This window comes from Xyrauchen texanus, chromosome 2 (assembly GCF_025860055.1).
Source record: "Xyrauchen texanus isolate HMW12.3.18 chromosome 2, RBS_HiC_50CHRs, whole genome shotgun sequence".
NCBI lineage: Eukaryota > Metazoa > Chordata > Actinopteri > Cypriniformes > Catostomidae > Xyrauchen > Xyrauchen texanus.
Genome location: NC_068277.1, coordinates 20,794,701 through 20,815,794, shown reverse-complemented (window position 1 = coordinate 20,815,794; position 21,094 = coordinate 20,794,701). Strand labels below are relative to the sequence as shown.

The 21,094-nt window shown below is 38.8% G+C and overlaps 1 protein-coding gene across 3 annotated transcripts in view; it reads left to right on the top strand.

Annotated features, from left to right (window-relative positions):
* The window catches only part of LOC127658405 (neuroligin-2-like), a 257,469-nt gene that overhangs the window by 59,777 nt on the left and 176,598 nt on the right, over positions 1 to 21,094 (top strand). The window contains exon 2 of one of the 3 annotated variants that reach the window (XM_052147688.1): positions 2,515 to 2,597. The exons of the other annotated variants lie outside the window; for them this stretch is intronic. The gene's annotated coding sequence lies outside the window, so the exon portion shown is untranslated. The remainder of the gene's footprint in view (positions 1 to 2,514; positions 2,598 to 21,094) is intronic. 3 annotated transcript variants of the gene reach the window in all.

The following is a 21,094-nucleotide window of genomic DNA, read 5'->3' as shown; positions in this document are numbered from 1 at the left end:
TTATTTTTGAAGACATCCTCACTATGCAACATTTTTCACAAGTGCCTAAACTTTTGCACAGTCCCATACGTGTGCGGACAGAAGGTTTGGCTGTCCTCCCAGGACATTCCACTCACGTAAGCTGGGTCCCAAATTCATCTGACCATTTCCCATCGCCAAGGTTATTATTACGGTGGTGGTCTGTCTCAAACTACCTCCTCACCTCATCGCGTTCACCCCATCTTTCACGTTTTAAAAATTAAACCTGTTTTTCGTACCATTAAAACCACATCACTTCCTTCCCTCACCCCCCTCAACCAGACCCCCCGCATCTCTCAGGAAACTTATTGACGTTAGGCGGAGGGGTAGATGGTACCAGTATCTGGTGGATTAGGAGGGTTATGGACCTGAGTAGGTGCTGGGTTCCAGTGTGGGATACCCTGGATTGTGCCCTCATCGATCACTTTCACCAGCAGCGAGGTAATTGGGCAGGGGATGCCAGGAGGTGTTCCTGGTGGGAGGTACTGTCATGGCTTCAGCATTTGCTGGTTCATTCTGTTGTTTGTTTTTCTCTCTCCTTCGTGTTTCACAGGTGAAGTGGGTGAGTGTAATCGGTGTTTCCATGGGAACGCTGATCACTCCTGGGGAGGCGTCAATTACAGTAATGGGTTTTTCACACACTCCACCTGTCTTCCTCTGATTGCACCCTACTTTAGCCCTTGTGTGTACCCTGTATTGTTTGTTTTTGTTGTTCTCCTGTTTAGTGTGAAATTCCATTCTGTTGGTTGCTTTGTCTCCAGTGGTGTTTGCCCATCAGATTGCCATAGCCTGGTTATTGCGCTCGAGGAGGATTCCTTGGTTTCTTCTCACATGTTAGAAGACTTGTTCTGGGTTCTGCTTCGCACCACACCGCTCTTAAACAGATTGTTCTGGATCTCCACAGCACACACACTGATGAACACACTATCCTCGTCCCAGTGGCTTTCTTATTGAGCTCGACCGAGCTGCACTCTAGTGCTTTTGTGTAGACAGTTTTCACTAAAGACTTGTGAGCTTTACCTCAGTCTTTCCCCATTGTGACAATTTTACATACACACACACACACTCACGTACACACTCCTCCTATTAACATTCACTCACTCTTGTAACCACAAATATAGAGATGTAAACTATTTATAAGTGTGTGTGTGTGTGTGTGTGTGTGTGTGTGTGTTGTTTTCAATGTGTTTGTGTTGTGCTTTTTGAGGTTGTTTATGCACACTCTTTTGAAGTTTATTTTTTGCTCTAAATGCTTGGGTGGCTACTCTGTCTATGTGTGTGTGCGTTTTTTTCTTTTCTTACTTAGTGGCATTTTCATCAATGGGTCTTTAATGGCTGTGTTGCCATGGCCACCCCTTGTCTGCATGCTCAGAGCAATGAATCTTTTGTGCGACTGCTGAGAAAACAAGCCATCAGAAGACATTTGCACACACATGGACAAGCAGTCTATAGACTAAATCAGAGCTCACCATTACCCAGCACCAGAATGATTACCCATTTAACCATTAAAATATCATAACTCTGAAGCATACGTGTGTCAGCAGGGACAGATTTAGGCATGGGTGACATGCCCCCCCACCCATAGCAACTTTTGTTAGTGGGGGTGGGGGGGGGTTATGGTGTGCTTAAGGGAGTTTTGCCCAGAGCGCCATACAAGCTAGAACTGCTACTGTGCATCAGCAACATCTACCTATAGATACCTACCTATGTTTGCAAAATGTTTTTTACATATCGTGGCAGTTTGCAGGTGATATGAACACTAAAGGAGCTACTACAACAGCTTTTATTTCCTTTCACAAAAATCCCAAGTAAAATGACAGCTTATCTGTTCATTAACACTTATCATTCACCCTGTTATGTGAGTTGACACGTGGGCCAAAAGTGTCACAGTGGCACCACAAAATTATGTGGTTGCTTAAGCAAATGTTTTAATGTCACATTTCCTTTTTATGATACTATCGGTTAGGTTTACGTTTAAGGTTTAGAGGAGGGAGGTTGGTTTTGTTCCTCCATAGACTCCATTGTGCAAAAACCTTAAAAACCTCATCAGGGATTAATTTCCCAAAGCTTCGTTAGCCAACTATGGTCGCAAGTTCCATCGTTACAACATAGTTTGGTGTTTCCCAAAACCATAGGAACTACAACTCTTCACCTGAGGTTAGAAACATAGTTCTTTGTTAGTTTGCTGAGTGGACATCATTGGACTTCACTTCACATCTTTTATTCCATATATACAGAGGCAATCCTAGGGGACTCTGTGTGTCCTAGGCAAAAAAAAAGAAAATAAAGTGGGCCCATCTGAATGCCCCCACACACACACACACACCCCAGAAACATCCTTTTATAACAGTAATAATTTATTTTCCAAAAATAACAGGAAAATATCAAACAGAATATTTTCAGTAAGCTATATTTAAAATGCACGTTTATTAAATGAATATAATAATATATATATCCATCCATCCATCCATCGTCAACCGCTTATCCTGTGTACAGGGTCGCGGGGGGCTGGAGCCTATCCCAGCTAACATTGGGCGAAAGGCGGGGGACACCCTGGACAGGTCGCCAGTCAATCACAGGTAATATATATATATATATATATATATATATATATATATATATATATATATATATATATATTAATAAATACATTCAAAGTGCACTCAGGACTCCTTTTTCACTATTTCACAGTACACAGCATCACTTGACACTTAGCCATAGTACGGGTCATCTGTTATTATTAAAAAGATCAGACTGCCTTCTGTTGTTGTGGTGATGCCGCTAGGGAGTGGTGTGGCCTCTCTCTCTTTATGAGGTGTTGATGTGATGGAAGTACCTGCTGTTGTGGTACTGCTGGATGTGTGAAGATCCTCTTCATCATGAGCAGAGCAGGAGGCTGCACTGGAATTTCATGGAACTGCTAAATAAGTAAAGTAAATAATTATATATGTTCAGATATCATTAAATAATTATATACCTTCAGATATCATATAGATTTAGCTTGAATATTCTCATTCAGCATCAATATTCTCATTGTAACACAGAATTAAAAAGATTTGAGAGAAGACCATATCAATAATATCACATTGTGATTAATGAATTCACATTTAATATGTGCTTGTCTGGGGTGTTGTAAAGATTTCAGTAATAATCTTAGTAGCTTAAATGCTCCATGCTTTCTTTTCTCTCTCTATCTTTCAATAAAAAGCATTAAATTTTGTAACATACAGTATAGGTTCAAAAGCTGGCAATGCCATCTCACAACCACTCTTTTCCTGAAAAATAAATGATCTAATCCACAGTAGAAGTTGCTTATCTAAACTCGATAGAAAAAAATTAACTATAGCGATTAAAGGCTGTTAAGAGAATGCGCTTATAATACACACGGTTTCTGTCAGAGATCGGCTTATGTGTCCATGTAAACAAATACCGGTATGTGAATGTTTTTGAAGAGTGAATATGTGCTCAAGTGCATCAGGGGGTACCCGAAGTCTGATATAAAGGGAAACTACACTATTGTAGCACATTGTATCTGTCACATTACATAGTGAATGCCACTTTTGTGTCTTCAGCTGACTTCTCACATTAAACAGCTTTTTGGGGAACGTGTAAATGTGCGTTTATGATTTAATATCCGCACAAATTAATACTCCACACCTTGTGTAATGCCATTAACAACAGCACTTCATTGGTGAACCAACGTGGTTCAACCAATGGATGTGCGACATTGTTACTTGTTCGTTTCTCCAACAATGCATTGTAATATGGTGGTAAAGCAGAGAGTCACTTCAATGGAAACGCACCCCTGTTTAAGAGAAAGTTTAACTTGCTTTTAGCACCACACATTGGACATTTCACCTGAAAATCTAAAGTATAAAATCACATCCTTGAAGCATGCATTCATAGCCAAACTACCCTGCAGTAACCCGCAAGCTCAAATTGTGCACAGCTTGCCTTTCAATCTTGATGAGTCCTCTGTGCAGTCCTTGGCCACTGTGTTGCATGGTTATTATTTTGTGAGTGTATTGAGAGCCTTTAAATTCATGGCAGCTCATTATTTCAGAAAAAGTTGACTGCTACGACTGAATAAAGTTATTGCCTTTATATTTTCACAGCATGAATCAAGAAAGCGAGAGAGAGATATTTTAATATTGTGCAGACTGGGTGTTTGTAATCAAATTCACAAGTTGTGTTCACACAGCATCTTGAGGGAAAATAAAATATTTGGAGAGTATCTCCTTTTACTTCTCTTGAAATAGGCCTTATTCAGAAACTGAATTTGGAAAAACACACAGTCATACAAATCCACTAGCTGATGAACGAATGCCAAACATCTTTAAAACGGATACACATGCAGACATTATTCAGGGGCTTACTGGTTATGTATGTATGCCTTTGATTTAGTTTAATATAAACACGCTAGATACAACAGCCACAAGCTCTGTGATCTATGGGCACCAGCGTCTGAAAAACAGTATACATTTGTCTCAATGATTCCTCCTTTTAGTTAGAGTCAAACTTCAGTGGTCATTCTACCACCCACATGGAAAGAATGGACCACATAGTCATCACAGCAAAGCATGTCAATTCTGTGCCCAAAGTTTCCCTCTGCAAATGAAATGCTTTCTTTTACTCTTCAACTTTTTTATCATCCTACAAATAGTTTAAGTCAGATTTGGTGCCAGACTTTGTTCTCAAGGTCAAAGAAGAAAATAAAAAAAGATAATTTCTGCTTTATGGCTGCTGAAAGCCAAACATCACAAAATGTCAAACTCTGCCAGGGAAAGGGCATTTTATAGAAGGTGGCTTAGAATTGTTTCTTGTCAGCTGAAGTGCAGGTAAAGTAATTATTTTTGACACAGAGTGTATAGATTTTCAAAAACGTTATTACAAAAAATAGTGAAATTGACTTAACCAGTAGTTGTTTTTTGTGTGTCTTTTAGGCTACATTTACTCAGTCAGTGTTTGGGAATGACTATAGCATTTAGTTACAAGCATGAGTTTAGAATTTTCCTGTTCATACTAGAGTTAATAGTACTAGCTTGAATACTGTCAGTATGAACAAATAACCAAAGTAATGCCTTTATTCTATTATCACACTAGCCTGAGTAAGTGACAGTGACTTGAGTTAATAAAAAGATGATGATTTACCTAACACAGAAAAAAATACAACAGAAACTCTGACATGTTACTTGAGCATGTAACCAATACATGTCCTTTTTTCTCTCTGGACAAGTAACATTTTTACTCGGATAAGTGAATGACCAATTTGCTTGCTCACAATGCTTAATTTTTAGCCCTGCATGTCAACTGAAGACAATGCCATAAACAGGTTGCATCCAAAAGTGGAAGCACTTCAAATCTCTTCCACCATTTACAACAGCGCCATAAACTGCAGTATGTGTTAAACTTCGTGCTGCTGCTGCAACCATGGCCTTGAAGCCCGAAATGCATTCTCCCCCATAACAAAGCACATTGCAAGCTTTATTTACCATCTCACATGTGGCTTTGACTTACAGCTGAACATTTTGTCCACTTTGTAGAAAATACAGAGATATTGTGTATTGGCATTCAGCCTAAAAATACAGAGATATGATTTTTGGTCCATATCGCCCAGGCCTAGTGACATATTAAACGAGTTATATTTGGAATAAATGTCACAAAACAAAAACATCATCATCACAAAATCAAAAGCACATTCATGTACATTTTTAAGGCTAAGTTAAAAAGCAATTAGAATGGAAAAAAAAACATTATATTTAAAAATAAGAAGAACTACATGCATCAATAAATTATAAACAGTTTGCTCATTGATGCACGTGGGGAGCAAAGGCTAGCCCCTCCAAAGCCACAATAGAGCTACTGTAGCACAAATTGCTGAAAAACTTAATGCTGGCCATGATAGAAAGGTGTCAGAACACAGCTTGCTTCGTATGGGGCTGCATAGCCACAGACCGGTCAGAATGCCCATGCTGTCCCCTGTACACTGTCAAAAGCTCCTGCAATGGGCACGTGAGCATCAGAATGGACCATGGAGCAATGGAAGAAGACGGCTTGGTCTGATGAATCACGTTTTTTTTTAGGTCATGTTGACGGCCGGGTGTGTGTGCCTCATTTACCTGGGGAAGAGATGGCAGCAGGATGCACTACGGAAAGAAGGCAGGATGACAGAGGCAGTGTGATGCACTGGGCAATGTGGAAACTTTGCGTCCTGGCATTCATGTTGATGTTACTTTGACACGTGCCACTTACTTAAAGATTGTTGCAGACCACATACACCCCTTCATGGCAACGGTCTTCCCTGATGGCACTGGCCTCACTCAGCAGGAAAATGCACCCTGCCACACTGCAAAAGCTTTATTTGCATGCGATGATATTATCACATTTTACGTATTGCATCACTAATTGGTCTTTATCAACAAACTCTGCGTTACAGCCGCTTCAAAGCTTGTACAAACAGGCACTCAAAATTTTAGATAAAAAAACGGTTTCATACCATTACTGTAACATTGTGAAGAAATACATATTATTAACGTTTGAAAATTTTGTGTTGTTTTCAAATGTTAATTTAGTATATAAAATTTTTCATGATTTGGCACCACAGCCCCTGAGTATGTTTGTGAAATCGTGTGAAGAGGTAGGACTTAGAACAACGCTGAGCCTCCCACAGAGGAGACTGTTATGTCAACTTTAGGTCCTCTGCTTTTGGACAGAATTGCTTTTCTGTGAAAGCTGCAGGGATGTGGAACTCGTTGCCTTTAACTATGCGAGAGAGTAGCACCTTGCAACAGTTTAAACTTAACCTGAAGTAATGGTAGAAAGACGGTCAGATTTGTGATCATTAGCACAAAACTGGTTAATTGGGGTTTGGCTAAAAATATAAGAAGGTAAATTCAAAAGGGAACTGTAAATAGTTGTAAATACTACTGGTAGTGCAATTGCATGTTTTGTGAGATGATCCTTTTGCAGGTGTTTTATTTGTATTTTGTATTGTGAAAGGATTCATCATTGGGAATGCTCATTGTCCACTGTATTAACCTGCTGTCACCTTGCCTCTGTCCAGGGACTACAGATGAAAATTAGCTTCTAGCTATTTCTGGTTTGTGCAACACATTTGTTGTGCAATGTCCCTGTTAAATAAACAAATAAATAAATAAAATAAAAATTGTTCAGGCATAGTTTGACGAATATGACAGAGAGTTCAAAGTGTTGACCTGGCCTCCAAATTCCCCAGATCTCAATCCGATTAGACATCTATGGGATGTGCTGGACCAACAAGTCCGATCCATGGAAGGCCCCACCTCGCAACTTACAGGACTTAAAGGGTCTGCTGCAACGATTTGGTGCCAAATACCACAGGACACCTTCAGAGGTCTTGTGGAGTCCATGCCTTGACGAGCCAGAGCTGTTTTGGCAACACAAGGGGGACCTACACGATATTAGGCAGGTGGTTTTAATGTTATGGCTGATCGGTGTAACTCCGGGCCATCGTGCATCTTGTCAGCTCTCTGCAAGGGAACATCTATAACATTACACCCCAGTGCTGGACTCCCCAGCTTAACTATGTCACATCTCTGATCTAATAAGCAGATGTCTTTATTGATCCGTAGTGTCATATCCCTCTCTTTCCCCATGCAAACATTTCCCCATGAAAAAAAAACTTTGTTTGGGGGTAGTGACAGTGTCACACTCGCTTGTTTTTTTATATCTCAGTTTCCAATGGAGAGGTGAGGGTGTGCCGTCTTGGTGAATTGAAAGGTGTGCGGGGTTGGCAGAGAAGAGGGAGTAAGAACAATTTTTATGACTGAAATGGGGGTTGATTATGGAGAGTATGGAGAGTGTCTGTTTAAGGAAGCTAGTAAATCATTGTCTGTGTTTGTTTAGATTAGATATTGCATTATTGGGACCAAATGTCTCAAGGAAAGTACAACCTGAAATCAGATAAAGTGCATTGTGAGGACCAGTCAATGGTCCCCATGAGAAAAACAACATAATGAACATATATGATAATGTTGTAATGAAAATGTTATAAGGCAAAAAGAATTGTGCGAGGGGTAGGTTTAGGGAATAGAATGTATCATTAACTCAGTTTAACCTCTTAAGAACCTTGCCATTTTTGGGGATTTCCGCCTGGATTTGGCCTACCCAAATTAAAAAGCTTCCCATTCCCACATACTTTGGCCTAAATACACAGTTTTGGTGTCATTTTACAGGAAACCCTTTGAAGTTGCATAAAACACTGCTAAAAATAAAAAATAAATAAATATATGTTGTCTGAACAGTAATAACCCTCCTAAAAAAAGAGGCGCTTTTTGATTTTTTTATATAAATTCATTTTTGAAAGTGTATATAACTCAAGCCCTGTAAACCCTAGCAGCAAGCAGACAGTTTTGGCTGTTTCCACTAGATGTCAGCAAATACCTGAAAAGGAATTTTGTCTGTATCATGTTTTATTTAATATCTATTTCAATTTATTTGAAGGGAGGAATATTACCTTTTTTTGGTGTACTTTCCACCTACCCAAATCTAAAGTCTCCCCATACCCATATACAGTGCTATAAATGCAAAATCCCAGTGTAATTTTACAGAAAACCCTTTGTCATTACATAAAACACTGTTGAAAGTGGTAAATATGCGCTCAGGTGTCTGGTGAGACGCCGTCTGTGTGTTTTGGGCACGTAACCTACCCAGTGATCACTTCACAGTCTGGATGCAATATCACAGCCCCTGATTGGTCTATTTGATCTTGAGAGACATTGCCGGAAAGCGGAGGGTCTAAGCTTTACGGCAATATATGCTTTATCCGGATCGGATGTTTACATATTTTCCTGGATTGTTGAATATCATATAACATTACTTTGTGGTGTTTCTGCACTCGTGTGACATATCCAGGGATTACTTGGGCACACAACCACAGAAAACACTGAAAAACGGCTCATTTTGCAGAGAATAACCTAAGGTAAAGGATTATGTAGCATTTGTGGCTAACTGTGCTGTCTAGTGCGAGTAGCACGGCAAATATTCAATAATTTCACTTGTATGATTTTATACTTCATGATTCATTCGAAGTGTATTAGATATGTGATTATACCTCAATAAAAAGACTTATTGGAACTTCTTATTGGCAATGAGAGCTTTCATTTGATACATGGTTTGTACATGTGCGTCATATTTGAGCGATATGAGACATATGTATTCAAAAACGCACATAATTATGACACGACTTTTGATGGGTGGAACTATGTAATTTATTGTAAATAAGTTACTTAGTGTAAAACAAATGTCAAAGTGATGCATATCTCAAGAAAGTAGACATTCTAAGCTTTCAAATGGTACCAGATATGAGCTCATAACTCCTCCACATACATTTAAAATTGGAAGTACATTATTACTGACGTAAATTTAAATCCCGGAACCGGGATCGTGGATTTTAAGATGATAAACTAATTAAAAGTGAATGAAAATGTAGCATTACTGTGTTAGAGTGTTTTGACAGCGGTTTACAGATGCGACAGCAGTCTAGTAATGTTACATTACAAAACACTGTTTGAATTCCACAGACAACTACATCTGGTAAAGGGAGAGAAATCATGTATCCATGCATTCATGGACAATCAAGCATCCATAAATTGTTAACACCATAAAACGCACGAGTAGCTCCTACAGTTAGTTTGAGATTTTGACACAGGCCAGTTTTGACATGTAACATCTGTTTTGACGCATAGTGGGCTTTTGCTGAGGACAGTTGCCATGGTTTTGAGACGTTAAGGTTATGGATATGATTGTGCGCACAAGTGTATATAAGAGGGGTGGTGTATAAGAGTGTGCTGTCTGCAGCAGAACTGTGCAGGAATAATGTGTTCAGCCGGGTTATAGCGATCCTTTTAAACCCCTCACCCTTCCCTAACAAATTTAAATCTGACCTTGGATGGTCATGAATTCAAGTCATCTAGTCATGAATTCAGCTGAACCACCTGCAGCTTGTGTATACTTATGAATGATCAGGGAACACAATTCTTGGTCATTATTTTTAAACTAACCTTAACTAAGTTTAAAACTTTAACAACACCCACTTATTACTGATTTGGGCACCTGGTGAGGTATTACCCAGTATTTTTGAAAACTGCTTTTAACATGACAAAGACTGAGCAGGAACTGATCATAATGTTTTGAGCTCTGTTATTAGAAGAAGTTACTATTAAGCTGCAGTGTGATCTACTGCACAGAGAGATGACAAATTATTCAACTGGAACTGGACTTTTACACACACGTTTGATTTTTCTATAATAGTGGGGACTTTCCATTGACTTATGCTGGGATATTTTCTATCCCCTAACCCTTCACACAAATCTTTTTGCATGTTCATTAAGACATTTTCTAATTAGACATGTTCTTTTTGGGGGCCTACACATGCATATGCATACACATTCATCTGAACCCTACACCTAAAAAAGTGAATTTTATAGTTTGAAAATGTCCCAGAATATCCCAAAAGGGTTTTCCAATCTATGAGAGTGTTTTCTAAATGCTTACTTTTCAGTAGAGGAAAAAGCTGTTCTTGTGTGGACGAGAGGCGTAAGTGCTGCAAAATAAATGTGTTTTCAAACAAAAACATGCCTTAGCTCACTATTGGTGACATTTTTGTCCCTAAACTATACCAAAGTACACACACTCAAAACAAAGAAACACTGCTAAATTGTAGAACATGATCATTTAGAGTATGTCCTTATTACTCATCTGTGACAAAGAGAACACGCACACACACACACACAAGTACAGAGCACAACTTTAGAACAATTAGACACTGCCGTTATTACTGATCCGTGTCCAAGGTGACACACACACATACACACTCACCTACACATACAGGCAGTCATCAAATGATTGCTCTGGTTAATTTCAGTATGATTAGGAGGACAGAAGTCGTTACCCATCTTAATTTACCATTTTGTTCAGCAGCACAAAGGACATTACCAGGAGCGGTGTGTTTATTTTGGGGTTTATCTAGAAGTGTGTGTTGTTTAATAGTAATTTGGGGTTGGCATGAAATGGGCCAAATGGGCCGCGATAAGCTAAAATGAACCGCCACGTTAAGCAGAACGGACCACAAAACACCGCGATATGCAGAAAAGGACAGTGAACAACACCCCGACCCACTCAACACCTTTTGGGCCAGTTGCTATGTAAAATCCCGGGCCGATTTTTCTTCCCAGTCCAGCCCTGCCAAGCACTGTGTATTTATTTTTAATTTAAAACATCTTAGAAATTAAATGTTTCATGTTTTGTGGGCTAATTCCATGACTGCCCTCTATTATTTTGAATGGTGTGGAAAAGAAACTTTAATAAATAAACAGATGGATACTGCGATTAAATTAATCACAAACAGTGACCATTAATTTGTTCAAAGTGCACGAGATATTTGTGTTGGCACTCCTGGAAGTGTCTCATTTGTAGATCGGCTCTATATGCCATAAAGATCAATCCATAATCACGTACAATTAATTGCCTTTAAATACTGACGTCATGATTAACACAGGCTATCGATTGGGGCAAACCTTTTTGCGTTAATGCCAATTTTATCCAAGTTTCCAAACCATTTTTTCACGACATCTGATGTTTATGCGCTTGAGTTAAACTGAAAAATATGATGTCGACATTTATGACATTTTAGTGATAATGTGCTTTTCCATCAGGTTAATTATGATGCGCTAAAATGTTTTCCGCAAAAAATCCTTGGATGGAAACGAAGTTACTGGCACTAATAAACTGGCCTGCTGTCTGTAATTTAGCCACAAATGTGTGTATAGCTATAGTATGTGTGTATAGCTACAATTATTATTTACATTTATGCATTTGGCAGACGCTTTTATCCAAAGAGACTTACAGTGCACTTATTACAGGAACAATCCCCCCAGAGCAACCTGGAGTTAAGTGACTTGCTCAAGGACACAATGGTGGTGGCTGTGGGGCTTGAACCAGCATCCTTCTGATTACCAGATTAACAGTTATGTACTTTAGACCACTACACCACCACCACTCCTACTCACTTTATGTTACCAGAAGTGAGCTAAATTGGTTAAAAATTCCCTTTGGGATTGTGGGATGTCCTCATTTGGGAAAACAATCCGTGCATTAATTAAACAATGATGTTTAAAATTCTAATAATGCAAATATTTTCAGTTAGGGTTAGGTTAGTGTGTGGGTTAGTTAATAATAATTATGTTTAGCTTTATATAAAAACAATAGAAGTCTATGGTATGTCACCGTGTGTGTGTGTGTGTGTGTGTGTGTTTGAAATAGTGTCTGTTTGTACACTTCACATCCACAAGTTGCTTGGCTCAGAAATGACAGAGATGCAGAGAGATGACACTGGCATGCCTCTCTCTGCATACATTTCCATAATCAAAGTTAATATAGCTTCACACAGTGTGTAATTTAAGTCTGTATGGTTGTGTTGTGTGTGTGTGTCGGGTGGGGTGTGAGGGTGCAAGGGAGATGGAATATTAATCAGATGATACATTGAAAGCATGTGTACAGGGTATATGTGTGTTATTGCGGTGAAGATATGAGATATGAGAGTTTGTGTTTGTGTGTCTGCCAATCCTGTGCCGTTTAATAGACCATTTACTTTGAGCGTTTGATCCCAGCAGAAACTGAAGGGCCACAGCAGCAGCCCGGTCACAAGAATTATGAGACACTGTCGCACATTGACACACCAGGTGACAGTAAATCCTCTTCACTCGCTGTCCCTTTTAAGTGAAAATTACATCACTGATTTTAAAATTCAAGTAAGCTGATACTCCTCTCAGGACAAACACTCTGAGAATCCCAATCACTGTCAGAGAGACTGTGTTCCACACCAAGAAGATCTCTACTTGACAAGGAAACTCTGGTAGTAAAACAACTGATGGGGAAACTACGATGAAACTGTAGCTTGACAAGCTTCAAGCCACTCTTAATTTAAAGTAGATAAACTATAGTCAAGCTACTTTGTTGAAATAGTAGTAGTTTACAAGCTACTAATATAAAGTAGCTAACTACAGTGAAGCTGTTTGGTTGAGATTGAGGATCTCAATCTACAATTAACCAACGATAAAACTTAAAAAAAACTTGAATAAAGAAAACAGAGTGATGAACAGGTTTTGACTAAATAGTACATTATTTTGTAAAACTATAGTAATATTTGTATATTATTTTATTTATCACTACAAGAAAGACAATGTAATTATCTGGGCTCATTTAATATACAAACTAACTGTTTTATTCCAATGGGTCATACTTTCCAGTGCCTCATACAGAGAGTGAACAATTTAGCATAACTTTCAGTTAATTACCCATAAACACTGTTGCCAAATGTGTCTACAAGGCAGTAAAACTTACAATTTGACTTGTCTCAGGAAGGTTTTACTGCTTTACATAGCCAATGTCTTTGTGATATTTAATTTATCATTGGCCATATCAACTCTAATCAGTTTTGTTTGTTTCCTAACGTTATTGCTTTCCAAAGTATGTAGTAGTGGAGAGCATTTTCGGTGAAGAAAAACGATGTTACAGTGTGGATGAATATCTGCAAATTAAATTATTTTCTCCACAGGAACAACTCAACCGAGGAGTGCAAAGGGGCAGTGGCTTGAGCCTTTGTAGGCCCTCCCCCTTTGCCCGCCCCTGCTCAGATGTTTCTCCTGAAATTCCTTTAGGGGAAATAAAAATGGAAATAAATGAGACAATTACTGACATTCAGTAAGAGTTCACCCAAAATTAAAATTTTGTCAGCATTTACTCACCCTCATGTTGTTACAAACCTGGGGTGCGTTTCTTGTACAACTACGTAACTCACTGCTGAACCACCATAGTACGATGCATTGTTGGAAATGCATCATTTCCCAAAACCGTAGTATGTTGTACATCCATCAAATGAACCACATTGGTTCAACAATATAGAGCTGTCGTTAATGATATTATGCAGGGGGTGGAGTAATAACTTCTTTGGATATCAAATTATAATAGCTCATTTACACATACTCCAGAAAGCTGTTTAATGTGTGAAAGCTGCTGAAGACACGAAAGCTGCATGCACTATGTATAAATGCTACAGATATATTGAGTTTTCCTTTACATCAGACTTTGGGGTTCCCCCGACACACTTGAGCACATAGGCACATGTGCATTTTTCAAAAACATAAGAGCTTCACTTATGCATTAACATGGACACATACGCTGTGTTCTCAGATAGAAGCCATGTGTTTTAAAGTGCTTTTTTTAACAGTCTTTAATCCCTTAAACGGCTGCATTCATGTCAATATGACGTTTCAGAATGCCGCTATCTGCAAATCCCTGGATTAAGTAGTTTTCTTAAGTGCATGTAAACGTGGTCAAAGTCTTGATAGAATTAAACATGTATATGGAATAAAAGATTTAGAAGCCTTAGCGAAGTCAAATTATATCTAAACTATAAAGGAACTATGCTTCTAACCACAGCTAAAGAGCTTTCTAACAACACAATTTTGCAATGCAGTTTGCAAATGTTCTTTGGAAATACTGTTTCCAGAAACACCAAATCGTTGAACTGTGTTGGTAATGATGGAAATTGTGACCATAGTTGGCTAACAATGCTTCTGGGAACTGCACCCCTGTATGACTGAAATTCTGAAGAATGTTCATGCTGCTCTTTTCCAGAAAACAAAGGCATATAGTAACCAGGGGCTGTTAAAGTCTAGAAAGAAAAAGAGCAACATTAAAAGTTCCATGAAAGTAGTCTATGCAACTCATGTGCTATATTTCAAGTCTTCTTAAGTCATATGATAGCTTTTTGTGAGGAACAGACCACAATTTAAGTTTCAATCCACTTTTAAAGAGATCTCATTTGTGATTTTTCTTTGCCTTTATATAACGGTATATAATTATAAGATCTTTCATCCAAAGCCACCTGTAAAGCACAGTTTAGATTTTGATCCTGTTATATATGGTTTTATATGCTATTGATATCTGTCTGGCAGTTAATAAGGATAGATCTAATTCACAACCCAAATAACAAATAATTTTTGTACTGTTGTAAAAGATTATTAAGATGAATTTTAGTTTGATATTGGACAAGACATGGAGGGGTGACCTCTGTTAAAGTCGGTAGATGACTAATACAGAGCACAACTTATTAATGATATAGGAATTGTGTTGTGTTTTTGTCTTGTTGATTACTTTGGGATTGAATGGTCTCTTAACTCTCGCTTGTGTCAGTCAATTGCACAAATTAAGATTCCCTCATGGCCGAAAGGCTGGCGGAATATCTTAAAACATGTCAGAAAGACGAACAACACATCTCCTGCCATCTTCCCCCTCTTTCTCTCTCACATCAACATGCAGACACGCAATGGCATGTGTATTATTCAGTGTCAGATAAAGTGAAGAAATTGTGTGATGTTTATATTTATGGTGATGACATCCCTAGCATTACTGCAAACACATACACCCACATACTGTATTTGTTTACCTCCAGGCTTCTGGCAGGCATGTTCGGGGGCAAAGGCCATGTCCATGTGAACGGTTGCCATGGTGGTTAGCAACCACTACCGTGGCGTTGAGACCAACAGTTTAGACTGGGGTAATTAATATTGGCTCAAACCCTTCAGTGACGACGCCAGTCCAACCCTGCCTGACCCGAGGCAGCCCAGCGGCCCTCATCATTTGAAAACACAACCACTACTATTTGCAAACTGGAGCTATGCTCTCTTTAACTCTCGTTTTTATCCCAGAATCCTTTTGTTTTACTGCTTCCCAAATACTTAAAAATGCATGCCATGATTTGAGCGAGAAATCCGCACACCGTCAGTAGAGAGTGGCTGTTGTTTTGAGCACCCTGTGATCATTCCGTTAGTAGTTGTATGTAACTAGGACAAGTGCTGGCAGGGTGGCTGGCTGATTCTGTCTGGCTCTGGAGCAGAAGCTGTGATGCAGTGATGGAGGGATAGATGTGATGAAGAGATTGATGGACTGATGAAGAGCTATTCTTCTTTTGTCAAGACGAATGCATCTTTAAAGCTACGTCAGACACCCACTCATGTCCCCTGTGTGTTGCGGTACGGCTTTGCACATGGAAAAGTTTAGGTTTGCTCATTCAGGCATGCTAGCATGGAAGAGTTCACATGCATGATGTTGAGATTCATGATATCTTCTCCATTTATTCATGTGCAAGGGTATCATTTACAGGCACATAAGTGAAAACATTCACTTGTGAATATCATCAGGGTTTATCTTTAAAATTCTGTTTGATTAAAAATAAATGAGTAATGTTTTACCCCCTATGCCATCGTTTTCCAGAAAAAGCAAGTTTTTTATTTTTTATACATTTATTTTCAAAGAAAACTTAACATTTAATGAAAAGTATAAATATTTCTTTGTCTTGTTTTCAAGATTATGTTTCTACTGTATAACATAACATAATCAAATAATTTGGACAACAGTGGTATCTTATATTCTGCTTTTAAGCTCAGTCTAATAATCTGTATTATTCAGGCTGGTCCAGCGAATGCACATTTGAAGAAAGGTTAGTGGCTCTTAAACTGAAAGGTATAGTTACTTTTGGACAGCCACCATATTATGTGCTGCAATTTCTCCAAATAGTTTTCTACAAGCGACCTATCTCCTCCACCTTATACTGTCTCTGTTAACAAACATGGTTGTGTAAGCATATGTGTGTGTGTCAGTATCAGTTTAAACAAGTATTTGTGAATATTTGCTTTTGGCTTTCACTGAACACATAGAACTATACGAACATTTACAGATTAGTTTGTTTCCCTTCAGTTTTTCTAGTAAAATGATAGTGATAGCTGTTTTATAGGGACTAACCTTGATTTGGAGGATGATAGCTTTACATACAAACACTGAATGCTACACTTGAGTAAGTTATGTTTCAGCCAACAAAAGCTTGATATGAGAGGTGTTTATATCAGAGATGTTCACAAGTCTTTCATCTGAAGTCAGAGTCAATTCTGATAAGGTAAATGGTCTGCACTTTAGGGCTGGGATAAACGATTATTTTTTAAACTATTAATCTAGCGATTATTTTTTGATGCATCGATTAATCTAACGATTAATTTTTCCAGTCCGATTCGATTTCGATTCGATTAATCGACTTGTGACAACACCGGTAATACCGGTTTCATCGGGGGTGGGGGTGTATAAAATGTAAAAAAAAAAAAAAAAACATTTGCTGGGAGTTTGATTGACTGGCGATCTGATCAATCAATCATAATACGCCATTTTTGTCCGACAAAGTAGTCAGGAGAGAGAAGATTAACGTCGGTGAATTTGAATTTGAATAATGGATTGTAGGCTACTGTACTGACATCTTTCCGCGGTTAAAACAACAGTCCTTCTGATGTAGGCTACATTCATGTTTAGCCTATTTGATGCTATAAATTAACCAAGGAAAAGATGATCGGTTCACGAGCAGCTTTAACTGAGGCAATCTGTCACGACACATTAAAGAGCCACAAAATAGTAGGCCTATTTATGGTTTAATTTTCTTTGAATGACCAAATCTGAAAGTTGAGACTTTATTAAATGTTACCTGCTTGGTCCTGTCTGTCAGCGCGTTGTCAGTGACCTCTATGTATTTTTCACGAAATTCATAGCTATAAGCGCATTATTAATAGCTATAGCTTAAAACTTTAGGTGTCGACAACGTATTATAGCCTACTCCAACATCGAGTGCAAAGTGGGGAGTTGAAAAAAAACTTACGGTGCTCTGTCATCTGCGGCTGCTCCCGGGTGGCGCTAGAATGGAAGGCCTTCTCCATTTTGCAAAGACGACATATCACGGAATTGTTTCCTTTTAAATTAAATAATTCCCATACTTTAGAGGAACGAGTGCATGCCGCCTTGCACTTCTGATAGTCTGAGGAGCCACTCGTGTTGGCGCCAGCGCCGGCGCCGCCATCTTTGTTTTGGGTCTGACAATTCGACGCGCATATTTTGCGTCGACGTATTTTTTGCGTCGACGTCATCCCAGCCCTAGTGCTGGTGCATTGCCGTGGTGCTAGAATGGAAAGCCATCTCCATTTTGCAAAGACGACATATCACATAATTTTTTCCTTTTAAATTAAAGAATTCCCACACTTTAGATGAACGAGTGCGTGCTGCCTTGCACTTCTGGCAGTCTGAGGAGCCACTCGTTTTGCTTCTACTCTCCGGCGCCACCATCTTTGTTTTGGTCTGACGAATCGACGCGCATATTTTGCGTCAACGTATTTTTTGTCGTCCCAGCCCTACTGCACTTATATAGCGCTTTTTTTTAACCTTAGAGGTTACCAAAGCGCTTTACACTGTTTCCCAATCACCCATTCACACATAAAATATGGGACAAACTAGAGAGAGAGTGAGAGAGAGAGAGAGAGAGAGAGAGAGAGAGAGAGAGAGAGAAGTGATTAACCTTTGAGGATGTGTGCTTTCAGAAGTTTCTATTTCTGATGATGACACTACATTAATAAAAAATAAATAAGAGAAAATATAGTACGGAGGGCATGCCATGTTTCACGGGACTCTTGTAAAATGTTGAGGTTTACTTGGAAATACTTAATCGAATTCTAAGATAAGGGTCCAATCAATCATGACACATGAGGAAATATGTGACACAGTTATAGGTCTTGACATTAACTTTTTGGCTCACCAGCCACTGTGCCTTGTGATATTCCAAAGTCACTAGCCACTCAGCATTTTCACTAGTCAAAGTCCCCCACCCCACATAAAGTGATAAAGGTAGCTGGAGAATGTAACTGCATGCATTTGTTTGGATGTTTTTATTTGAACAAGAATGATATGAGTTCAGCAGGACACAAGATAAATTATTGAAGTCACCTTTAGAATATCTGAAGGCAAACATGACCAGTTAGACCAGGAGTGGGATAGAACAAGAGGAAAACTTGTTCTATCCCAGTCCATGGACAATATGGAAGTCCATTTTTTAACCCTTTTTAACCCTTTGATTTAACCATTCTAAATTGTACTTGCCTTCATGAAAGTTTACCATTGTTCTTTAATTTTTTTATTTGCATTTGTAATAAGGTCATAAGCACAGGTTAGACCCTGTATGGCTCCTCATTACTGTGGTTAGGCTAATGTAGATAGTCTTTCAAAAAAATAAACAGAATTTGTTATGAAAAACAAATAGCCTAAACATGTTTAGATACCTTTATCTACAACATTCACAACCTATAAATCCATGGAGTAAAAATATGCATAAATGCTAAATAGATTAAACTCAATCACCATTCAGGTACTTTCATTGTACCTTTTTCCATAAATAGAAAAATGCATGAATCTTTTAACAATCATGGAAGAAAGTTCTCAAGATGAAGGCGAGTGAATGATGACAGAATAATTATTATTAATAAAAATTAAGTCTTATAGATTCGCCATAATTGATTTATTGTGCATCTAAATTAGTTAGTGTTACTTCAGTAAAACCTTTTGGTATGGATGATGAGGTGTATTTTAAAAACATTGTAATTGTTGTTGATGCATTGCACACTGTTGTCTCTTTACCTCATCAGTTTATGAGGTTTGAATTCAAATGGCTCACATTCATTTTGTAGTCTCCGCTGGCCGACACAATATCGATTGATGCCCGACTGAATCACGCAAGTTTTGCTCTGAGCTGTGACTGTCCCAGATAGCTGGCGGTCTTATCACTGGTGCAAGCTGATGTGCTCTGCGGCGGTTTGAGCGAAAGCATGCTTCATTCGCCCCACACAGATGTGCAAGTATGTTATGAGAGTCATATTTAGTGCTTATAAAGCCCTGAATGCAGGATGAATAAGATTAAATTTCTTTCGGCTGTGGTCACCCGCCAAAGTGGCCAGTAAGGGTGATGAGTCATTTTTGAAACATTCACAAGTCTTTTTTTTGTCAAGTCAAGTCTGAAGTAATTTTAGGTTGAGTCTGAAGCCTATTAAAATGTGACTCGAGTGCTACTCGAGTCCGAGTCTCTAACTCGAGTCCCCATCTCTGGTTTATATTGTCATCAGTGTTATCACACTGGAATGCGTTTTTAATGGATGCTGTGGTTCCCCAAACACTGTTTTAGCCTTACACCCCTCCTGTGAAGTGCTGCGAGCAGAATATGGTGGCCTCATGAAAGGATCTTTGGCTTAATGTGCTGCTGGTGCCAGTGCTGCATCCTACTGTTGCCATGGGCACACATATTTGCACACATACACACACACATACACATACACATATACACACAACCACAGTCTAATGTTCTCCCCTGCCCAATTTCCTGAGCTTTAGGTCTACCCAGTAATCATTATTGGCCACAGTAATTAATTTGTGTAGTGGTGGCCGTTACTGTGTGGAAATGGATGGGGAATCTGCGGGAGTGCATTGATGTGATAGAGGGATGAAGTTAAAAATGTGAAGGAGGAAACTGTGAGCCAATAGCATTAAAAAGGATAGATGGTGAGACCCGAAATATAGTGTAGGGGTGGACAAACACACACACATAGCAAAGGTTTATTTTGGGGAGGTGTTCATAGCCTGTGCATTACTTTGATATCATCCCATAGATGGAGAGGAGAGGAAAAGAGAGAGAAGATAAAGAAGGAAAGATGAAGGGAGGACTCTGCTCTTTGGCAATTACAGGCTCTATCTGTCATCATTATTTCTTACATGGAAATAGACTTGCAGAGCTCGACTTTTGTCTATTGACACTTGGCTGATTCTGGCTAAGGCTACACAGTAATGACTGACAAGGCTGTCCAAATAAATTTTGAAATTCAAATATATGCCAAATAAAAAATAAAAATAAATAAAAAAGCACTTTGGAATTGCACTGACGATGTCCTAGGTCAAGGTCTTTGGCAGTTGCTCATGCTCTCTTATCAGCATGCAGCAGTGCATTTTACAGTAAAACTCTGTGTCAAGTTGAAATAAGTTTAATTTGGTAAAGTGCGTCACAGGATCCCTACTGTAATGTTTAATGTGAGTGTAGATGGTTTTGTCAAGCAACGTTTATGTCAAGCCATGTTTAAGTCAATTCATGTTCATGTTTATGTCTATTTTAGTTCATGTATATAGTTAG